The 9,567-nt window shown below is 43.5% G+C and overlaps 1 long non-coding RNA gene across 1 annotated transcript; it reads right to left on the bottom strand.

The window, feature by feature from the left end:
• Positions 1 to 2,818: 2,818 nt before the first annotated feature.
• Positions 2,819 to 9,352, bottom strand: LOC144329191 (uncharacterized). The gene is made up of 2 exons (XR_013394619.1): positions 7,833 to 9,352; positions 2,819 to 5,919 (listed from the first exon to the last, which is right to left on the bottom strand). It is a non-coding gene; the product is annotated as an uncharacterized LOC144329191 (long non-coding RNA).
• Between the last annotated feature and the right edge of the window lie 215 nt (positions 9,353 to 9,567).

The raw sequence follows: 9,567 nt of genomic DNA, 5'->3' as shown, positions 1-9,567 counted from the left end.
GCACAACCCTAGAGTCGGACACGACTGGCCCGTACGGGCAGGGGTACCTTTACCTTTAAGCATGGTGGAATCTAGACACATATTAAAAAATGCTGCTTAGCCAATCAGTGTTATACTGTAACAGAGCAGCTATATATATGCCTGTGTTCTTCTGAGAGAGTCTGGTGGCCTGTCTGTGGTGGTTAGAGAGTACGAGGGATTGTTTAATGGCAGTTTGCTGAGAGAGTGTACATGCTGTTAAGACTCTGTACTTGTATTTACTAATCTATGTCTTTATTACTGTTTACTACCATAAACACTAGTTGTAGCTTTCAAGACGTCTTTTCCTTCATTGTCCAGAAGGACAGCGTTCAGACTTCAATTGGCTTCCAACAACATTGCGTACTCTGCAAAGCTCACACTAGAGGAAGCGTGTGAGCACAAGATTTACAGTGGTACCTCGGGTTACAGACGCTTCAGGCTACAGACTCCGCTAACCCAGAAATAGTACCTCAGGTTAAGAACTTTACTTCAGGATGAGAACAGAAATTGCGTGGTGACAGTGCGGCAGCAGCAGCAGCGGGAGACCCCATTAGCTAAAGTGGTACCTCAGGTTAAGAACAGTTTCAGATTAAGAACGGACCTCCAGAACGAATTTAAGTTCTTAACCCGAGGTACCACTGTATTAGCAGACTTCGCTTGCAATAAATCTCTCAAACTTTTGCCCTCTAGCTTCTTCCTCGGGATTCATCCCAAGTGGCAAGGAGGTGGGCCCTTCCTGTCCGGTCCGTTGCTTAGTAACATGAAGGACTCTCCTGAAGCGGGGTGTGAGAGTTCCCTTCTAGAAGGACTGGGACTGCCCTGCTATTGGGTAGCAGGGGCAATCTCTGACTCCTCCCTGTCTGACTCTGCGCTGACAATGAGACTCTCAGCCTCCAGCCCTGTCCTGAAAGGACTTCCTTCTTCGGACCCCCCCCCCCTTGATCTTTCAAACCTCCTGTTTCAAGCACCTCCCAGCTCGTCCCTTCCCCAGACTGCTCCCCAGTGTCCCACCACCACGATCTGGGGTCTAAGTCATCTTCTGTGTCATCCCTGGGGGGCTCTAGGCCCACCACTCTTCCTCATCCAGCCCATCCCTCACAACCACTACATTATGTACCCCAGAGTGGCTGGGGCAACCCAGTCATCTATAATAATAATAATTATAATTTTAATACGCTCTATGTTGGGCTACCTTTGAAGGTGACCCGGAAACTGCAATTAATCCAGAATGCGGCAGCTAGACTGGTGACTGGGAGTGGCTGCCGAGACCACATAACACCGGTTCTGAGAGATCTGCATTGGACCCCAGTATGTTTCTGAGCACAATTCAAAGTGTTGGTGCTGACCTTTAAAGCCCTAAACGGCCTCGGTCCTGTATACCTGAAGGAGCGTCTCCACCCCCGTCGTTCAGCCCAGACACTGAGGTCCAGCGCCCAGGGCCTTCTGGTGGTTCCCTCACTGCGAGAGGTGAGGTTACAGGGAACCAGACAGAGGGCCTTCTCGGTAGTGGCGCCCACCCTGTGGAACACCCTCTCTTCAGATGTGAAGGAAATAAGCAGCTATCCTATCTTTAAAAGACATCTGAAGGCAGCCCTGTTCAGGGAAGTTTTTAATATTTAACGCTGTACTGTTTTTAACACTTGATTGGGAGCCGCCCAGAGTGGCTGGGGAAACTCAGCCAGATGGGCGGGGTATAAATAATAAATTATTATTATTATTATTATTATTATTATTATTATTATTATTATTATTATTATTATTATTATTACTGCAGCTCTTTGGCACATTCTGCATCCCTTGTGAGTGTGGCTTTAGCAGCTGTGTCACAATGAGCTCCTACACATCATAATTCACCACTGTTCCACTGCTAAGAGATCCCTTTGAAGAAAGAGGCCTTTAAATAACAGGACTGGCATTTGGCACCCTTCCAAGTAGAGGACAGACCTCCGTAAAGTGGGACACATGACTGTGTTGAACTCCCTGCTCCACTGAATTGGGAGGAGAAGCCTGCAGGCAGGGAATCTGTTGCCCCAAATGCACTATAAAGTAGTAAATATATCACAATTACAATCCTAATTAAAGAAATAATGTTTCTGGGTGTTGCACTTGATGGCATTCCTTCCTATGCATGCTTTTATTGTAATATTAAACGCGGTGCAGCTATTGCTATGCGGAAGACCTCTAATTTAGCCATTAGGAGAGCGGATGGGGGGTGGGAGCTAATTATATGGAGACTCTAATGTCTTTTCCCTGGTGCCAAACTTTAAAAGGGCTCACAGAATCTGGACGTTGTTTTGCTGTTCTCCAGACTAGGTTAATTAGAAAGCACATTAAACAAATGGGGAGCTTAATTAATTTCACTGAGTGTCGATGGCAAGACTGATTGTATCTGGGAATGATTTCGATAATCCCAACTGTGAAATAAAGCTGTTTCAACCCCAGGTTACTTTCAGTTGCAAACTGACCCGGCAGCAATGTGTGAATGCAGATATCCTTGTTTTGATTAGAATCGGCTAAGTAAATCGTGGGAAGTGAAAGATTTAAGAGCCTACTTCAGATGGAGGTGATAAGTGATTCTACAACCCAGACTTTAATAGAACCAAAGGAGATTAAAATACGATGTTACATTTAACCAGCCTGGAAGAGTAAACAGAGGTTCTGCATAGGGTCCTGTAACTTTTAGGCATAACTTGTCTGTGATATACTATCTAGCTTTATAAGGCTGTTAATGTTTTGCTTTTGTAGCACCCTGCTTGTGGTTAACGCTTAGCTGGAATGAAATATTCAACGCAGCAACAGAGAAATTAAAATAATAATTTATTTGTCAGACAAATAAATGTGAGGCACAGTGGTATATGATTACCAAGCTCTGGCCTGGCCTCCTGCCATTATGGCCAGCACTTATATTTCCTTAATCCAGCCCCCTTTGCTTCTCCTCTGGCTGCATCTGTCCAACCAGCCTGGTTGGAATTCCTATTGGCTGATTGGTATGACCAATCACAAAAATACACTCATTTCCTATTGCCTTTTATGGGAGACAAAGAGCTATATTTCCTTCCATTTATAATTGACAAACAAGTATTAATATATCTTTACATGTGTCTCAACAAGGAATCTTAATTACCAGCTCACCTCTTTGCCCTCCTTGCCCTATTGCCTTCTAAAACAAATGGTTAATCTTAAATTTTTATCTTGAACAGATGTCAGAGACCTTGGGTTCATATTCTCATGCATCATCAATGAAATATCTCCTTTTGGAGGTCTTTAAACAAATGTCTGACAACCATATATATCAGAACTGCTCGGATGGCGTCTCATTTCTGGCAGGGAGCTAGGCTCATCTGCCCCCCTGGTCTCCTACAGCAATATGACTCTATGAAATAAGAATTTAACATTTCTTTCTTTCTAGATCCTTTGCATAATTACATTTAAACCAATATATTTCATACATTATCATAGGTAACCTTTTAAAAGAATAAAGCTTCTCAAAGTAAAAAGGAAGGAACTCAGTAAAAAACAGCTTTTAAAAGGAACCTCTTCAGTTCACCCCCCCCTTTCACCCTCCTTTCCAGCCTCAAAATAAAATAGGAAGAAGCTTCTTCTTCCCCAGCCAAGCCAGTTGCCTTTCCCAACATTTATTGCTCTTTTTAACTCTCTCAGTTTAAGAAAGAAACAGTTTTAAAAGACTTCCCAAAAATGCTTTAAAAAGACTTCCCAAAAAGCCTCTCTTTCTGCCAGCTAGATGCTTCTCCATTTGGTCTTGGCCTTTTAACCTTAGAAAGAAGATCTGGCTCAAGTTTAAGGCACATGGTTTTATTTTCCGTAACCTTGCTCTTTAACCTGTAATTCCAGCTTTTATGACTTTGAGAATTGTTTTCTGCTATAAATCAAAGGGGGGCCCCTTGTCTTAGGAGAATGGCCAAGGTTTTCTCTATAAACAGTTGGCCTTCTTGCCTGGCATGAAACATTTGAAAATCTAAGCCCATTTAATTTAGGAACCTGATCAAATATAAGCCAATATATGCCTTGATTAAAAATGCAGTCTATATTCAGATGCCACATTCCCCCCTTTCAAGCTCAAGGACCTGGCTACAAAGCGTCCTTGATAGCTTGATCTTCCTAAGTTAAAGCTCTGTATAGGGCCATGATATGAGGTAGAGTTTCATTCGAAATCATCTTGCTAATTGTACGTCTAAAACATGAGATGATACATGGCATCATACATAAAACCATTATTACTACCGTCAAGAAAAACAAGCAAGACAATAGTATCCCTTTGAGTCCTGTGACATTAAGTAACCAATTGGTGAGCCATCCCATATCCCATCCTTCCCATGTTTATACTGGGACATGTGCTATATTCTCCATCTTTGTAGCCAACACACGGATTGCCTCACCATTATCAGAAATGTTAAAGCAACAGGCATTCCCTGTCAAGTTCAAGACTCCACATAGGCCTCCCTGCTTGGCAAGTCATCCAACTGTCGTGCAATAAATCTCAAACTCTGGGCCGTTGCATTGGTTACAAGTTCCACTACTGCTTGTAATTGAATTATTCTGTTTAGATTATAAATAGGATCCCATGCCCCTTGTATGAGCTCACCAGGATTCCAGGAGGCAGGATCATAATAGGCTATAATGCGCTCTGGTGGCCAATCATTAGTACCGCTCCAACTTTGGGTACTTCCTCCTGCTATACGAGAAATATCAGCATTCCTTCGTGTTCGCTTAGCTGAACTAGTGGGCAAATCCACATTGGTGGTAATACCCATCCCAGGAAACAAGTCCCACTCCATTTGGAAGGGAGTTTCTTGTATGCCCATTCTCCACATATCCACCACAACCATCGGGTCTGAGGTTTTTTTTTGGTATGTGGAGTGTATAAGGCGAAATATCAAAAGGGGTATAGAGTTCACAGTGCAGTATGTTAGATTGCCTTTCTCTGTCACAGTTATGTTCCATACCACTTTCCATACATGAATAAAAGGAGGTGCACAGGGCAAGGTATTCCGAGTTCGATAGGTAGTACCGTGTGCCCAGGTATGACTATTCTTAATATAATCCCAAGTATAGTGACAATGAGAAGAGCCTATCATGGTAGAATCAGCTGCATCTGATGATTTATGTACACAGAATTCCCCTTGTACAGGTATAGTTGAGTTCCATCCGGGGAAATTCTGTACTTCTGTTTGGTGTGGCATTTCGCTTACCATACCAATGGCATTTAATGGTATCAGTAATAAGGGCATACCTCCCTCTGAATCATCTGGCCCAAGAGAGCAAACAAGGCAATTGGTCCTATTTGCCACATTGCCTACCATTTCAGCTAAACCTACCCACATATTGTGGTCATAGCTGAATCCATATTTAGCAAATCTGGTCAGATTCAAGGACCCTTCCCCTTACCAAGGGATCAGGATTAATAATAAAATCATGTTGATGTCTAGCATATGCATTCCTTCCACAAAAGATTACCTTATTGTGATAGCATAAAACTATTAGTCCCAATATAATTCCCCCAGTGACAGAAATGGGGAACCACCAAGACCAAAACATATATCCCAAGGATCCCCAATGTGTAATATCTCTGATAATTGTTCCACAAGGGGGCAGTCAATCAATTGTATAAGAGAATCTTCCCTTTCACAATCGCTGGTTCAGATGCTCCTCAAGCTTCAGGCGTGCGCAGGTCAGCCAGCTTCCAAGTTGTGGCTGCAGCAGGCCGGTCGTCTAATGTTGCCCGTGACCTAGCCCGTTCCCCGTAGGGCTAGGTACAGGGGTTTTTGGAGAGAGTCAGTTTTAAAGGATTAGAGGGGTCACCTTTGCACGTCCAACTGCCTTCAGACTTCTTCAAACGAGAGTGATGAATCCAGGGGGTCACCTCAGCTACCTTCACCGCTGTTGGAGTAGAAAGCAAGACGGTGTAAGGTCTACGCCACTTAGGTGCAAGTGGATCACGTTTTCCACTCTTTCACCCATATGCTATGCCAGCCTGGAGCTGATGAATCGGCTTGGCAATGCTGCACGGCGTGTGCTTGAGGGCCCACCTGTTAAGAAAAAAACAACAACAAACAAACAAACACGGGAGAGAGACAAAAACACGGGAGAGAGATTGCACTTATCCCTGTGTCACATGGTCTCCTATTTGTTTGAGGTCAGTTGGAATATCCTGAACAAAGGAGGGCGGCCTCCCATACAGGAGCTCAAAAGGTGACAACTTAAGTCTTTTTGTGGGTGCGCACCGAACACGAAACAGTGTTATGGGTAACACATCTACCCTCCTGAGACTTTAGACATATTAGTGGGCTTCTGGCATGCCCTGCAAATACCTTGCACAAGCGTCTGGCGGTAGGTGGTAAGTCTGGCCAGGTGAATCGCATTGTTTGGATCCCAATTAGGATCTTCCAAGGGATAGTTGTCCTGGAGATGACGGTCAATATTATAAATATTTCCCACTCTGGCCTGCTCACGCAAATATATCTGTACCTTTTTAATTACGTCTCTCCTTTCCTCAGTGGTGAAGAGAGTATTCAGGAGCTGGCGACAATCTGTCCAAGTAGGACTATGAGTATTTTACTATTGAAGTCACCAAGTCCATCATAGCCTGAGGTTTTTCTGCGAAAGATGGGGCGTTTTCCAATTCATCAGACTGTAGTTGTGAATGGAATACATTGCAGGGTCGAAGTTCGAGGTGGCCGTGGTCCAGGTTGCCCATTAACCAGCACAGGCTCCTCAAGTGCATCAAATACTCTTCTAAGAGGGGCTACTACGTGACCTTTTTCTTCACTTTGCTCTAGGGGCCTCAAATCATAGGGGATGGTATCTGTCCCAAGGCGTTCTTTTGGCAGCTCTATACGCCTAGCTGTATTGCTTGCTGACCGATTAAGGTCTCCCTGTAACTTCTGTAATAATAGATGTACAGGGGTTTAGGGTAGGCAATCAGTTGTTCCACTAAAGGAGACTGTAGATGGAGTTCTACTGGGACTCACAGGTGGAATAACCACTTCTGCTTGGGCTTCATTATAGGACTCCAATGCCTCCTGAAGATATTTATCATAATCTATCAAGGAATCAAGTTCTATGACTCCACCCCCATTATTCATTCCACTTTCTTGCCTTGGGGTTACAACTGGTGGAGGGTTTGAATTTGTTTGGCAAGATTCCTTTCCTAGCTTTGGCTTTTACAGCCAATAATTTGCATCGTTGGACTTTGCATTCCCTTATCCATGGAGGATTTTTATTTAATGTGCTCAGCCAGGAATCTATATATGAAAATTGTTCTGGGCACCCTCCAGTTTCTTTGGTGATGTTAGACCAAAGTTTGCTTACTAAATTTATATCAAAGGTTCCTTGAAATGGCCATTCAGTATTTTGTTTTGGCCATTCTAGTTCACATAACGTTCTCAAGCGCCCTGGCGTCATTTTGACTCCATATGCCCCTGAGAAGGCTTTCTTAAAATTATTTAACATACATTCAAGAGGTGTATTTCCCCCTTTGAACCCCCAATTCCCATTGTATGGCCCTGTGAAGTATCCACTCAGTCACTCACACACACACCTTACTGGGAAACGAAGTAGCACTCACTCCACACTTAGGTCAGCTACACATTGTACTTTCTCACACATGCAATGCGCAAGATACTTCAACCACACTCTACCTCCCAATCTTCCCTTTTCCCTACACCAGATCACCATCTGATGTACCCAGCCACCTAGCGTACTCAGTTCCCCTTTACTGAGACGCAGAAGTTTGATCAGGACTTCTCTTCCTCCCAATTAATTGGAGGGCCAAAACCCTTTAGTGCACTTACCCTTAGCTGGTTCCGTTTCCCCCCGGTCCGTCGCCGTCGGTGGGCAGGGTATCAGACAGACGAGACTGCTGCGTTCCCCTGGAAAAAATTTTTCCATTGCGCGCTGAGTAGGCAGTGAGTGATCCTCTGTCTTGTACCCTGCTCAGTAGGTGAAGGGGCTGCGTTCCAGCAGACCACTTATCCGAGTCGCAGGCACCATAAAATGTAGCACCCTGCTTGTGGTTAACGCTTAGCTGGAATGAAATATTCAACGCAGCAACAGAGAAATTAAAATAATAATTTATTTGTCAGACAAATAAATGTGAGGCACAGTGGTATATGATTACCAAGCTCTGGCCTGGCCTCCTGCCATTATGGCCAGCACTTATATTTCCTTAATCCAGCCCCCTTTGCTTCTCCTCTGGCTGCATCTGTCCAACCAGCCTGGTTGGAATTCCTATTGGCTGATTGGTATGACCAATCACAAAAATACACTCATTTCCTATTGCCTTTTATGGGAGACAAAGAGCTATATTTCCTTCCATTTATAATTGACAAACAAGTATTAATATATCTTTACATGTGTCTCAACAAGGAATCTTAATTACCAGCTCACCTCTTTGCCCTCCTTGCCCTATTGCCTTCTAAAACAAATGGTTAATCTTAAATTTTTATCTTGAACAGATGTCAGAGACCTTGGGTTCATATTCTCATGCATCATCAATGAAATATCTCCTTTTGGAGGTCTTTAAACAAATGTCTGACAACCATATATATCAGAACTGCTCGGATGGCGTCTCATTTCTGGCAGGGAGCTAGGCTCATCTGCCCCCCTGGTCTCCTACAGCAATATGACTCTATGAAATAAGAATTTAACATTTCTTTCTTTCTAGATCCTTTGCATAATTACATTTAAACCAATATATTTCATACATTATCATAGGTAACCTTTTAAAAGAATAAAGCTTCTCAAAGTAAAAAGGAAGGAACTCAGTAAAAAACAGCTTTTAAAAGGAACCTCTTCAGTTCACCCCCCCCCTTTCACCCTCCTTTCCAGCCTCAAAATAAAATAGGAAGAAGCTTCTTCTTCCCCAGCCAAGCCAGTTGCCTTTCCCAACATTTATTGCTCTTTTTAACTCTCTCAGTTTAAGAAAGAAACAGTTTTAAAAGACTTCCCAAAAATGCTTTAAAAAGACTTCCCAAAAAGCCTCTCTTTCTGCCAGCTAGATGCTTCTCCATTTGGTCTTGGCCTTTTAACCTTAGAAAGAAGATCTGGCTCAAGTTTAAGGCACATGGTTTTATTTTCCGTAACCTTGCTCTTTAACCTGTAATTCCAGCTTTTATGACTTTGAGAATTGTTTTCTGCTATAAATCAAAGGGGGGCCCCTTGTCTTAGGAGAATGGCCAAGGTTTTCTCTATAAACAGTTGGCCTTCTTGCCTGGCATGAAACATTTGAAAATCTAAGCCCATTTAATTTAGGAACCTGATCAAATATAAGCCAATATATGCCTTGATTAAAAATGCAGTCTATATTCAGATGCCACACTTTTAGTAAAGGTAAAGGTAAAGGGACCCCTGACCATTAGGTCCAGTCGTGACCGACTCTGGGGTTGCGGCGCTCATCTCGCTTTATTGGCAGAGGGAGCCGGCGTACAGCTTCCGGGTCATGTGGCCAGCATGACTAAGCCGCTTCTGGCGAACCAGAACAGCGCACGGAAATGCCGTTTACCTTCTAGCTGGAGCGGTACCTATTTA

Source organism: Podarcis muralis, chromosome 11, assembly GCF_964188315.1.
Source record: "Podarcis muralis chromosome 11, rPodMur119.hap1.1, whole genome shotgun sequence".
NCBI classification, from domain to species: domain Eukaryota; kingdom Metazoa; phylum Chordata; class Lepidosauria; order Squamata; family Lacertidae; genus Podarcis; species Podarcis muralis.
This window is presented reverse-complemented; position numbering and strand designations above follow the sequence as displayed.